Source organism: Silurus meridionalis, chromosome 1 (genome assembly GCF_014805685.1).
Source record: "Silurus meridionalis isolate SWU-2019-XX chromosome 1, ASM1480568v1, whole genome shotgun sequence".
Lineage (NCBI taxonomy): Eukaryota > Metazoa > Chordata > Actinopteri > Siluriformes > Siluridae > Silurus > Silurus meridionalis.
The window spans coordinates 6043149-6054943 of NC_060884.1; positions in this window are offsets into that span (position 1 = coordinate 6043149).

The window sequence follows — 11795 nt, forward strand, 5'->3', positions numbered from 1 at the left end:
TACCCTGTACAACATACCAAGTTTTTAATGAAGGCAGGGCACTTTAAAATCCATCATGGACGTCTTCCAGACAAAAAGCAATGCTCAGGCTCAGTTCAAAAATCTTTTAGTTTGTAACAAGAGACTTGTATTTTAAGTAAGTAAAATACTGAACTATGCAGTCTTCTGAGCACAGACATGCCCACTGAAGAGCCATCAACCCAGCACCATTTACAGACCCGGTTTATAGTTTCCTTTGAGGTTAGGCTTTAAATATAATGTGACTCAATTCAGAAATTCTAGCTGTAAGATTCACTGTTACAAAAGTGGATTAGAGGGGAGGGGGGGCAACGAATTAAAGCTTCTTAGTAACGGTGTACACGGCACGTGTTTGCAGCGTAAATTGGGTTTGCTGTCTTGGTTAACAAATTATTGACGAATGTTCTCATAGTTTATTTCGCAGCAGGGCAGTATGAGGGAGGACCAGTATGACTACGCACCGAATGACAATCAGCTATCGAGGGCTCTGAAATGTGTCTGTGCTGTAACTATCTGTGATTTGGTTTAAACTTAAACAAGGCAGGCAGGAGTTAGTAACTAGTTAAAAAAAGGCAGTAACATTTACATAATGCTGTGGGCAAAAGTTTTGAGAATGACACAAATATTACATTTCACAAAGTCTGCTGCCTCGGTTTTTATGATTGCAATTAACTGATCACTCTTTATAACATTCTGGAGAATATGCAAATTGCTTAGTCCCTCTTTGCCATGAAAATAAACAAACAAACAAAAAAATGTCACTGCATTTTAGCCTTGCCACAAAAGGACAAGCTGACAGTCAGTGATTCTCTCGTTAACACAGGCGAGTATGATGACGAGGACAAGGCTGGAATCCACGCCGTCATGCTGATCGAGTTAGAATAACAAATGAAGCTTAAAAAGGAGGGTGGTGCTTAAAATTATGGTTCTTCCTCTGTTAACCATGGAATGGGCTGCCATCATTCGAGATATAGCCCAGAAATGGATTGACAGCATGTCAGAGCGAATAGCAGAGGTCTTGAAAAAGCTGCAAATATTGACTTTTTGCATAAACAATTATTGCCAATAAAAGCCTTTGACACTTATGAAATGCCTATAATTATACTTCAGTATACCATTGTAACACTGACAAAAAAATATATATCTAAAAACACTGAAGCAGCAGACTTTGTGAAAATTAATATTTGTGTTATTCTCAAAACATTTTGGCCATGGCTGTATATTTATGAGACACAGTTTAATTCAAAATCATACAGTTTGAATACAGGGTAAAGGTTATACTTAGTGGTCTCTTCAGCAGACCCAGGAATTTGAACTGACAAAAGTACAATCAGCAATGTTTAGTGCCCATATTCAATTTAATGTACTTCTTCAGCACAGGCATTAAATACCTGAATAAATATCATAACATTTTAATCTAATGGAAAAAAAACCTTCTCCACAACTTGATGATGCTACAGATTATGCAGTCTGTGTCTGGGGAGTCAGAGAGTCCAAAATTGGCTTTGCTCTTCGGGTAAGAGGATGACACTTTTTTTGTGAAGCATAGGGACACAAGCGCATTGGATGGATAATACATTTTGTTATAATGTGAATTGTTTTGGATATTTATAGAACCAAATAACTGGTACAAAGATGCAAACTGGGGCTGAATTCTTTCTAGTCTAGACTGTGGTTCCAGTGATTGTCATGAACAGCCAAATACTTAGACAGAGCCACTATATAAAACCCTTAAGGCTCTGCTGTACGCTCATATTACATCATGAATAATATTTGTAAGGCAGAGGTGCCCAAACGTTTTCCTACGAAGGGCCAAAAACCAAACTTAACTCAGGGCCAGGGGCCGAAAATCTAAGTTACCTTATACCACACATTATAATAAAGTCAAAGTTGCAATGGTTCTCCTCATTTATGCTTTTATAATATTTATAAACACATAAATAGAAAGCATGACTCTAATCTGCTTAACTAAAACAGTTTTGGTTGAAATGTATAATACAAAGAGTTACTGTACAATTGAGTTCAGTGACATCTAATGAGATACATGAAGCCAGTCCTTATTTTTAAATAGTTTTTCCAATTAATTTTTTTGTTTTTTCTTTCCATCTTCTCATATATGGCCAGGTCACTTTAATCCACGGGCCCTAGTTTGTGCATCTCTGGTCAAGGGTAAATATTGCATGTAGTGACTTTGCTACCAAATGGATATAGATAAATGTCCCACATTTAAGCATCATTAATATATGAAGGGAAACACTGATCCTAGGTCAGCCATCTTCCTCAGAAGAGCTTGAAACCCCGGAAACACCTCGAGAGCACTTTAGAAAGGAGGCAAGATAAATTAGGGTTAACTGAAGAGGTGATTTTATTGCTTTCTAATTGCATATCTGATTTGTACATGTATATATATATATCCAGTATATTCACAACTTTTATAAATGTGTTTTATTTCTTGCTATTTCAGGACTTAACCTCAGGTCATGTAGGATTTTTCCTTTTTTGTTTTTTGGTCTATTTTTAGATAATGTTCACTTTTTTGAGTGGATTTTTTTCCCCTTGTTACGTTAATGAGGTTGGCCAGAAGTCTTCTGTGTTAATTTTGATCTAACTGGTTGCCAGCACTGTTCACTCCTCAACCATTGTGAAAAATTATCACACACCTCTCAGTGTTCCAAAGAACAGTTTTATCTAATATTTGTTACTTTGGTCAGTTAGTCTGCTGAGCGATGTCTGGAGTCTGATGTTTGCTTTTTCAGTTTTGGACTGGTTCTGCAAATCCAATGTAGACTTGTACCTAATAACTGCTGCTATGATCACATAAAACTGTCCGTTGCATATCCCAGGACCTTCTACACCTGTATACTGTATTGAGTCATAACCTAATTTTCATGTCATCTCAGGGAGTTTTTCCTTGCCACTGTGTTGTCTTCTTCGTCTAAATCTAAAACCGATTTCTGTCAAGATGCCTCATAATTGTGTGTGTTGTTGAAAGCGTTAGGAAAATACAACTGAATTGCGTTAATGTAGTTAACAAGTAATGGATGCGGGTCCAAGAAAACTTATCGACTGAACATTTGAATACTAAATCATTTTGTATACGTAACAGGATCGGATAAAGGTTTAAGTACAATGCAGAATTACATTTTTTCGACATTTTGTCTGGAATTTCATTGGTGAAAATCATTTATCATTAAGCTCAATAACAACACTGTGCTAATCCACATCTGCTGGGTTAAATATTTATTGAAAAGATTTCAGGTGAGCTTTCCCATTGCTTGTTAGCTACTTTCACAGTTGTGGTTCAAGTGCAAAACTGAGCAGGCAAACATCAGACAAAACACATCTTAGCTGACTGACTACATCTGGGCAAAATCTGTATACGTATTCCTCACTGAATATTTTCTTAATCATGTTTTCAAACATGAATAACTAGTATATGACTGGGAATCTTATAACTTTTTTATTTTGCAGCATCGATACCCCAAAGTTATATTTAGTCCATATATGTGCTAAAAACCTTAAGTATGCTCGTAAGGGTGCCTTATAAAAGCATGAAGTATAAAACTGTTTTATATAGGCTGATGAGGGCTTTGAAGAGGTTTCATAATGCATATAATCTTTTTTTTTTTTGTTTTGTTGTCTAATAACTGACCATCTTTAATTTGTTCAGTATTGTTATTTAGAGTGATGTCATATTTAACATGATCTCACGCTGAGTGTTCACACACTCAACACTCCGGACGTATGTTCAATATGAACGCTCTGCACTCTCACACTTTCTATCAGTTGCCTTTCTAGCATGTTCAGCTCAAACCTTCTTTCGTGTTTTGTTCGAAACAGTGTTTGTGTCAAGTGTGTGCATGTGCTTCAGTTTATACAGTGTGTGTGTGTGTGCGTGTGAACAGACTGTGTAAATAAGCTTTTAATTTCATTTGTATTTATTGCTACAGCTGTTCTGCAAGCTCATCATGTGTCTGTACATAAGAACGAGTTCCTACTGTGCGTCTCTCAACACGAGCAATAAAGTCTGAGCTGTTCGCATCAGCGGCGTTCTGGTTTAACAGCACATCGTGCATTGCGTTGCTTTTATTAAAGTGAACATCATGTCAAGGTCCTTGTCGATATATTCGATGTCGAAAATTAAGATTACGGCGCAGATTTGGGTTGTTGATTCGTTTTCTGTAACAGCGGCCCTGACAGTAGTGCAAGAGTACAGGATTATATTAATGTGCTTGTTCGAATACATTAGTTTTTCTATAGTAACTAGTTATTCTCAGGGACTTCAGAGGCAGACACCCCACATAAATTGTTTCAAAAAGGTTACTGATTTAGTGAACGTTTCTTTGAGAAAATGTGTATGAAGCATTTCTGGAAAGAGGTTTCAGCGTCTGCGCATTGTAACAGTCTGACGTTTTTCCAGTTTTGCAAACTGGGAACAGTTTCATGGCTGGGGGGCTTTGCAGTCTGTCTATTATATGACAAGCTACAATTCGCTTTGTCTTACTCGCTCGTTCAGAAGCTTAAGAAAATAGCTGTTTATAGCTGTCATGAGTAAGGAATAAAACATAATGTGTCTTGTTATGGGAAATTATTCTTAGGTGGTAAAACTCTAAAACTCTATGGCTACTGGGTCAAAACCTAGTATGGAGCCGAATAGCCTGCTTGACGAACAGCCAAACAGTACAAAAAAAACTATTTTTGAACATACTTGAACATTCAAGTGTAAATATTTTTAAAAGCAAAGATCTTCAACTACAATTCTAAACTGCATTTGGAGCAATTCAAATAATCAATTTGAGGATGAGAAGTAGTATATACAATTTGGGAGGGAAAAACAGGCATTTAATACTTTGGTTTGCTCACAGAAACTTGAAATTAAAGTTTATTACCAGGGTGTGTTTCTCAGTTCAGTTCTAGGGATGTCAACCATATTAGGGCCTTCCCCCAATTTTCATAGAACTGTATACAAATGTAAATTTTCTGGAGAAAAAGTGCATTCTACACATTTTTTATTTATATTTTAATTAAAATACAGAAATTTCAGCTTGCAAGTCCTTACTCTAACGTTCAGCAACATGTTCATGCCAGGACATAATTATGTTCCCAAACTAGACACTAGGTTCCATGTGGAGATCACTGTAGGTCATAAATCGCTGTATTAGGTGAAGCTGATAGTAGGCGTTGGCACAGTAACTCATTAGTGGGTGGCACAACTAGCATCTCAATTATGACAAATTTTTTGCTGCATAACTGCATACAGTTAAACTTTCTGTACTTTGGCAACTCGCAAGGAAAATGAATGCTCTCCGGCCATTTAGTGCAGCTTTAGAATCGTAGCCTAGACACATGAGGTGGGTCTAAAACACATTAAGTTCACGGCTACTCAGTTAACGATTCAAAAAAATATATATATGACTATACGACCGATTTGCCAAGGCAGATTCCAGCAAACTTATCCGCGAGGTGAGTCCAGATTTGTCCATGTCCAAGGTTGCTTGACATGACAGTGTGTTGGTTAAATGCCTTTACAGCTAGAATTATTCATTCTCTGCACAAACTTCCTTCCCTTCACTAAAACTTCAAACCTTACAGAACAGTTTGGGGAAGAACCACATGTATCAGAATGACAATCAGAAATCAACATACCTTTGACCATACAATGTCATTTAACTTGTGCTTTTTCCCCTGCACATTATGCTTTGATCAAATATTTAGCTAATCATTATTTATAAATATTATACCACTTACATACATGCTTTTATAGATTCAGTGGAATCTTTGCAGGTTTGTGCAAATATGGGACTTTCCTTGAGATATTTTGAAATTAAAAACGGCTTTTAAAGACATCCATTCTCTAACCACATCAGAGGGTGGATCTACTGGGTTGGCACAGGGTGGAAACTGCCACTCTAAGAAAAAGCATTTCCTCCATCTGCCACCTCAGTACTGGTATCCCAAAAGTATAAAATCTTAATTTTAAGAAGTGTCCTTGTCCAATGTACTGCAGTGCGGCTTCAATGTGATAAAAAAATTTTATTAATTAAAAAAAACATATACCCAAAAATACTGCATACTGCCAGCATAGTCCGAAAGAACGACTCTTATGATCTGCTTTGTTTTAGTAAATCAAACATTCAATGCAACCAATATGGATCTACATCGAATATGTTGATCATTCCTTAAATCCACAAGATCCATGCAAGGATGTTTACTTCAGTGTTGCCACCCCTCATAATTCTCATGCCACCCCATAAATACGTTTCTAGACCCGCCCCTGAACCATCCAATCGTATACACAATGTTTTACAGCCGTTTCCCATTGACTGTGCCAATAATACTTATTTTTTATTTTGTACTTTGTTCTTTAAAAATAATAGAAATAAACAGCCCAGACATAACCGTATTTAATTGTTTCATTTACTTATTAATCAGAGGTGGGAGGTAGTAAAGTACAAATACTTTGTTACTGTACTTAAGTAGATTTTTTTAGTATCAGTACTTTACTCCACTATTTACTTTTACTCATTACACTTTAACTCAAATATCTGTACTTTTTACTTCTTACATTTTCAAAACAGACTCGCTACTTTAGTTTTAATCCACTGATTTGGTGAAATTTTTTATTTTTTTTATTTTCCCTACGTGCCAATTTCAGCCGGACATTTCCTGTCATTGCCTGTCTTTTTCAATCCATTGGTGTATAAAGTCCTGTCTCTCACTCACCACAGATGTAGACTAGTTTATGGAGCTAAGAATCAGCAGGCAGAAGGCAGTAAGAAGTTTAGGGTTAATGTGGATGAGTTCTATATGTGGATCTTCAGCCTGGACACAGTCATTAGGTAACAACATTTTAAATAGTTTTGTATTAATATATATATATATATATATATATATATATATATATATATATATATATATATATATATATATATATATATATACATATATTAATATATATTAATATATATCCCAGTATATATATATATATATATATATATATAATACATATATTAATATATATTAATATATATCCCAGTATATATATATATATATATATATATATATATATATATATATATATATATATATATATTTATCGACTTTAATCCGTTCCTTAAAACCGGTCGAAATGCGAAAAGGTCGAAGAGCAAATGTAATAATCCCATAAGAAATAATGAAAAATCAATTAATCTGTTCCCGACCTCCACCGATACCCATTTATTAACAATTTTTGCCCTGTTTTTAGCAGTATTAATACTAAATAATACAGGTACATAAATAATACTGTATATAATTGTTATGCAGCATAATGAGCGGAGGCAAAGCCGGAGCACAGTTCGCTTTGGTTTAATGAAAACACGGAGAGTTTAACACACACACACACACACACACACACGGCAGTCCATAGAATCCGGACAAACAAGAGAGAGATATCTGTGGTACGCCCTGGAGGGGCGAGGTCCCCGGGCAAACCCACCGGAGGAAAAAGGTAATCCGGGGTGCACTTTGGAAAGAAAGCGCAGCCGTGGAGAGCGCGTGGAGTCCGGAAAGGAAGAAACGCATAGTAATACGTGTGACAGGGAAAACAGACAACCATGCACCAAACACCTTCACATACCAATAATAACCGACAAGGAGTGTGGCTGAATGAGGGGTTTATATAGGAGCTGGGGATGAGTGAATAATGAGCCCCAGGTGTGCATTGTTGAAACCGGGGGCTTCAGGGAAAGGTCGATAAGCGGGCATTTGGTCATTCAGCAGGCGCAAATTTCGGTTCAAAAACTATTCGCTAAGCGAAAAGGTCGATGTCTGAGCTGGTCGATAAGCGGGGTACCACTGTATATGTATATTTGGCTGTAAAAATTAAAAACATTTTAAACGGCATGAAATTTTATTAACGTGCTATCAATTCAGCGCGCATTTCTGTTTCACCGTTTTTATAAAAAAATGTAAAAACATAAATAAATAACTAAATAAAAAAGAGTACATATGAGTACATAAGAGTACACTGTACATATGCTTACATACATATCACATGCAGTAAATATGATACATGTTTAACACCTCCAAGCTGCCAGTTTTGGGCACCTGAGCAAGCCCTTAACTCACTACTGCTCATTTAGTAAATGAGATCATTAAGAGTCGCTCGGGATAAACACTTCCAACAGGAAGTGGCTATATCTCGCTATCTTTGTCTCTCTATTTTCTCTGTCTAATTGTCTCTGTGTCTCTTTTAGTAAATGTCTCTGTCTCACTGTATATGTCTCTCTCTTGCTGTCTTTCTATTTGTCTCTCACTCTTTGTAAAGCTGTGTCTCTTTGTCTTTGTCTCTGTCTTTCCTGCTTATTTACATGTCTAACAAAGTTTTGAGTTTTGAAGTAATGCCATTAGCGATCTATGATGAAAGACTTCCCTGGTTCGATTCTTAAATCTAGTTTCATATTTAACATTATAGGAAGTTTTGAAAAACAGAACAATGAAAGTTCATTAAAATTGGTTGCTGGTAAATCATGGTATATCAGTGGTGCAGGTGTTGGAGATGTGGTTCTTGTACCTGAGTCACTTCTCATAGACTTCCGGTTACTGAGAGAATGTACAGGAAGGAGAAGTTTTGACCCTCTACCATCATGATCTAAGAGAAAACACTGGTCTCCTAACTATAGAAAAGCCAAGAGTCCAATAAGCAAAGGCTTGTTTGCCTCTCCTGTGTTGGCGTAATGGTCAGTGAAGTGGTCGCTGCTATCTGACTCACCGGTTCGATTCCTACTGCTTAGCTTTCCTTTAAATTGTTTAAAAAGTTTTTAAAAAAGAACCAAAAAAGGTCCTAAAAATCAGGTTCTTGCAAGAGATCCTGTGGCTCAATTGGAAGAGCTTTACCTCTGGGTTGAGAGGTTGCCGGTTCAAACCCCGGCCAGGGCTCAAAGTTAACAGTGTGGAAGGTTTCGGTGACCGTAGTGTGGAAGGTGTCAGGAATGGCTGCGTGGAAGGTTGGATTCGGAGGGCGTATCCTAAAGCAGGGGGGCAATATCCGGGCATCTGCCCCCCCAGCGTCTGAGAAGCTGAAAACAGGGGGTTATGAAGAAAAAACGTCCAAAAAAGTATCGACTTAGTTTTGCATATATAGGGAAAAATTCTGCCAAAAACCTATCACCTTTACTTTTTCTGAGGCTGTGAAGCAGCAGGTCTTCACAACCTTTGTTCACAGTCACCCACTCCATTGCTCACCACACACTACTTTCCACACAGTTTACCCAGTGTGGGGACAAGCCAGATTCGAACCAGCAACCTCTGAGCTCAGAGGCATGACTTTTATCACAAAGCCATCAAGTCCCACAACACACCTTCTTTTTTTTTTTTGGGGGTTTATCCTTCGTTTCATGCTTCAACGCAAGAAATTCAGACCAGACAGAAACACAGAAAGCAGGATTCGAACCCTGAACCCCACCAACAGCGAAATACCAGTCTTAACCCACTGAACCATCGGGAAGGACAGGCTGCGACGATTGTTTAGAGCAGGTCTAGCTTTTCTTTCAAACCATCAACACAAGAATATAATGCTAAAGACAGACGTAGGAAGCAAACCCATATCATGACTAGCAGGGACAAAGCAAGATTCGAACCCTGATTCACACCATTAGCAAGGCACCAGCATTAACCCACTGAACCATCAGGAAGGACAAGCTGGGAAGCTTGTTTAGAGCAGGTCTATCTTTCTTTTTGACCCATCAAAACAAGAATATGAAGATGTAGGAATCAGGAATTTAACCTACCTCATGACTAGCAGACAGAAAGCCAGGTTTGAACCCTGACCACCAACATTAGCAAAGTACCAGCCTTAACCCACTAAGCCATCAGAAAAAACAGGAAGTGAAGCTTGATTAGAGCAGGTCTATCATTCTTTTCAAACCATCAACACAAGAATTTAACGCTAAAGAAAGATGTAGGAAGCGAATACAGATGTAAGTAGCACAAGTTGAACCTACATTGTAACTAGCAGGAAGAAAGCAGGATTCGAACCATGATCCCCACCACCAGCGAGATACCAACGTTAACCCATTGAACCATCGGTAAGGACAGGCTAGGAAGCTTGTTTAGAGCAGGTCTATCTTTCTTTTCAACCCATTAAAAACAAAAATATATCACTAAAGAAAGATGTAGGAAGTGAATCCTGATCGTGACTGGCAGGCAGAAACCAGGATTCGAACCCTGAACCCCACCAAAAGCAAGACACCTGATTTAACCCACTGAACCATCAGGGAAGACAGGCCAGGAAGTTTGTTTAGAGCAGGTCTATCTACCTTTAAACCATTAACTCAAGAATCTAAAGCTAAAGAAAGATTTAGAAAGCAGGAACATAACCTACATCGCAACTAGCAGGCAGAAAGCAGGATTCAAACCCTGATCCTCAATATCAAGTCAATTCAAGTCAAGAGGCTTTTATTGTCATTTCTACTATACACAGTGTTACACAGTACACAGTAAAAACAAGACAACGTTCCTCCGGAACCCTGGAGCTACACTAAACTACAACAAGCTACATAAAGTGCATCGAGTGCAACCTAGTGCAAACAGTGCAGACAAAAAACATTACAGACAGACAGTGCAGACAGAAAACACAAGAGAACACAAGACAAGACACAAAACCTGAGATAGCGCCAACTAGTAAACCTACTGTATACTCTGAATATACAGTACTGTATGAGGAGAACTGTAAAACTTTACCCGGGACTAATTATAAACAGACACAATGTAGTGCAAAAAACAGCATGTAAACAGTGTAGTACGGCAGAGTATAAATAATAATAAATAAATGATGGTTGAATGAGCTGAGATGAGTAATGAGTGTGTGTCGAGTGTTAAGTCTAGGACTTCAGTGAGGCACCAGCCTTAACCCAATAAACCATGGAAGAGATCAGATTGGGAAGCATGTTTAGATGAGGCACAAGCCTTAAAACACTGAGCGACCACTGCTGAAAAGCATGTGTGCTTTTTTGGAGGGTTCATACTTTGTTTCATGCCAGCGCAGTAAGAAAGAAGGCATGTAGGACTGGCTTTGAAACCTTATCACCAGCGTGGACTATATTAAGGACCATGTTCAGGCACAAGCCTTAACCCACTGAGCTACCACAGAAGTGCTTTTTTTTTTTTTTTTTTTGGTGGAGTTATCTTTCATTAAAGACCAGGAAATCAAGAAATTAATCCAACACAGAAAGGACAGAACTGAAATGTTTTCAGAGTGGACAAGGTCCAGAAATTTTATTTACCAACACAGCAACCAGCTCGACCAGGAATCAAACTCTCAAACTCATCCTCGTGGGGACCCTGACATTAACCCACTAGGCTATCACATCCATCCATCCATCCATCCATCCATCCATCTATCTATCTATCTATCTATCTATCTATCTATCTATCTATCTATCTATCTATCTATCTATCTATCTATCTATCTATCTATCTATCTATCTATCTATCTATCTATCTATCTATCTATCTATCTTATATGATGTGAGGTCCAGTTAACAGCTAAAACAGGTAGAAGTAATAACTACTTTTTACTTAAGTACATGTCAGAGCCAAGACTTCTTTACTTTCACTTGAGTAAAAAAAGTATAATCAGTACTTCAACTTTTACCCGAGTATTTAAAAACATGAGTATCTGTACTTCTACTTAAGTAAAGGATGTGTGTACTTTTGTCACCTCTGCTTATTATCTATTCTACGAACTCAAACCAAAGTCGAATTGGGTTTGGGACTTTTGGATTTTATGCTAAGGC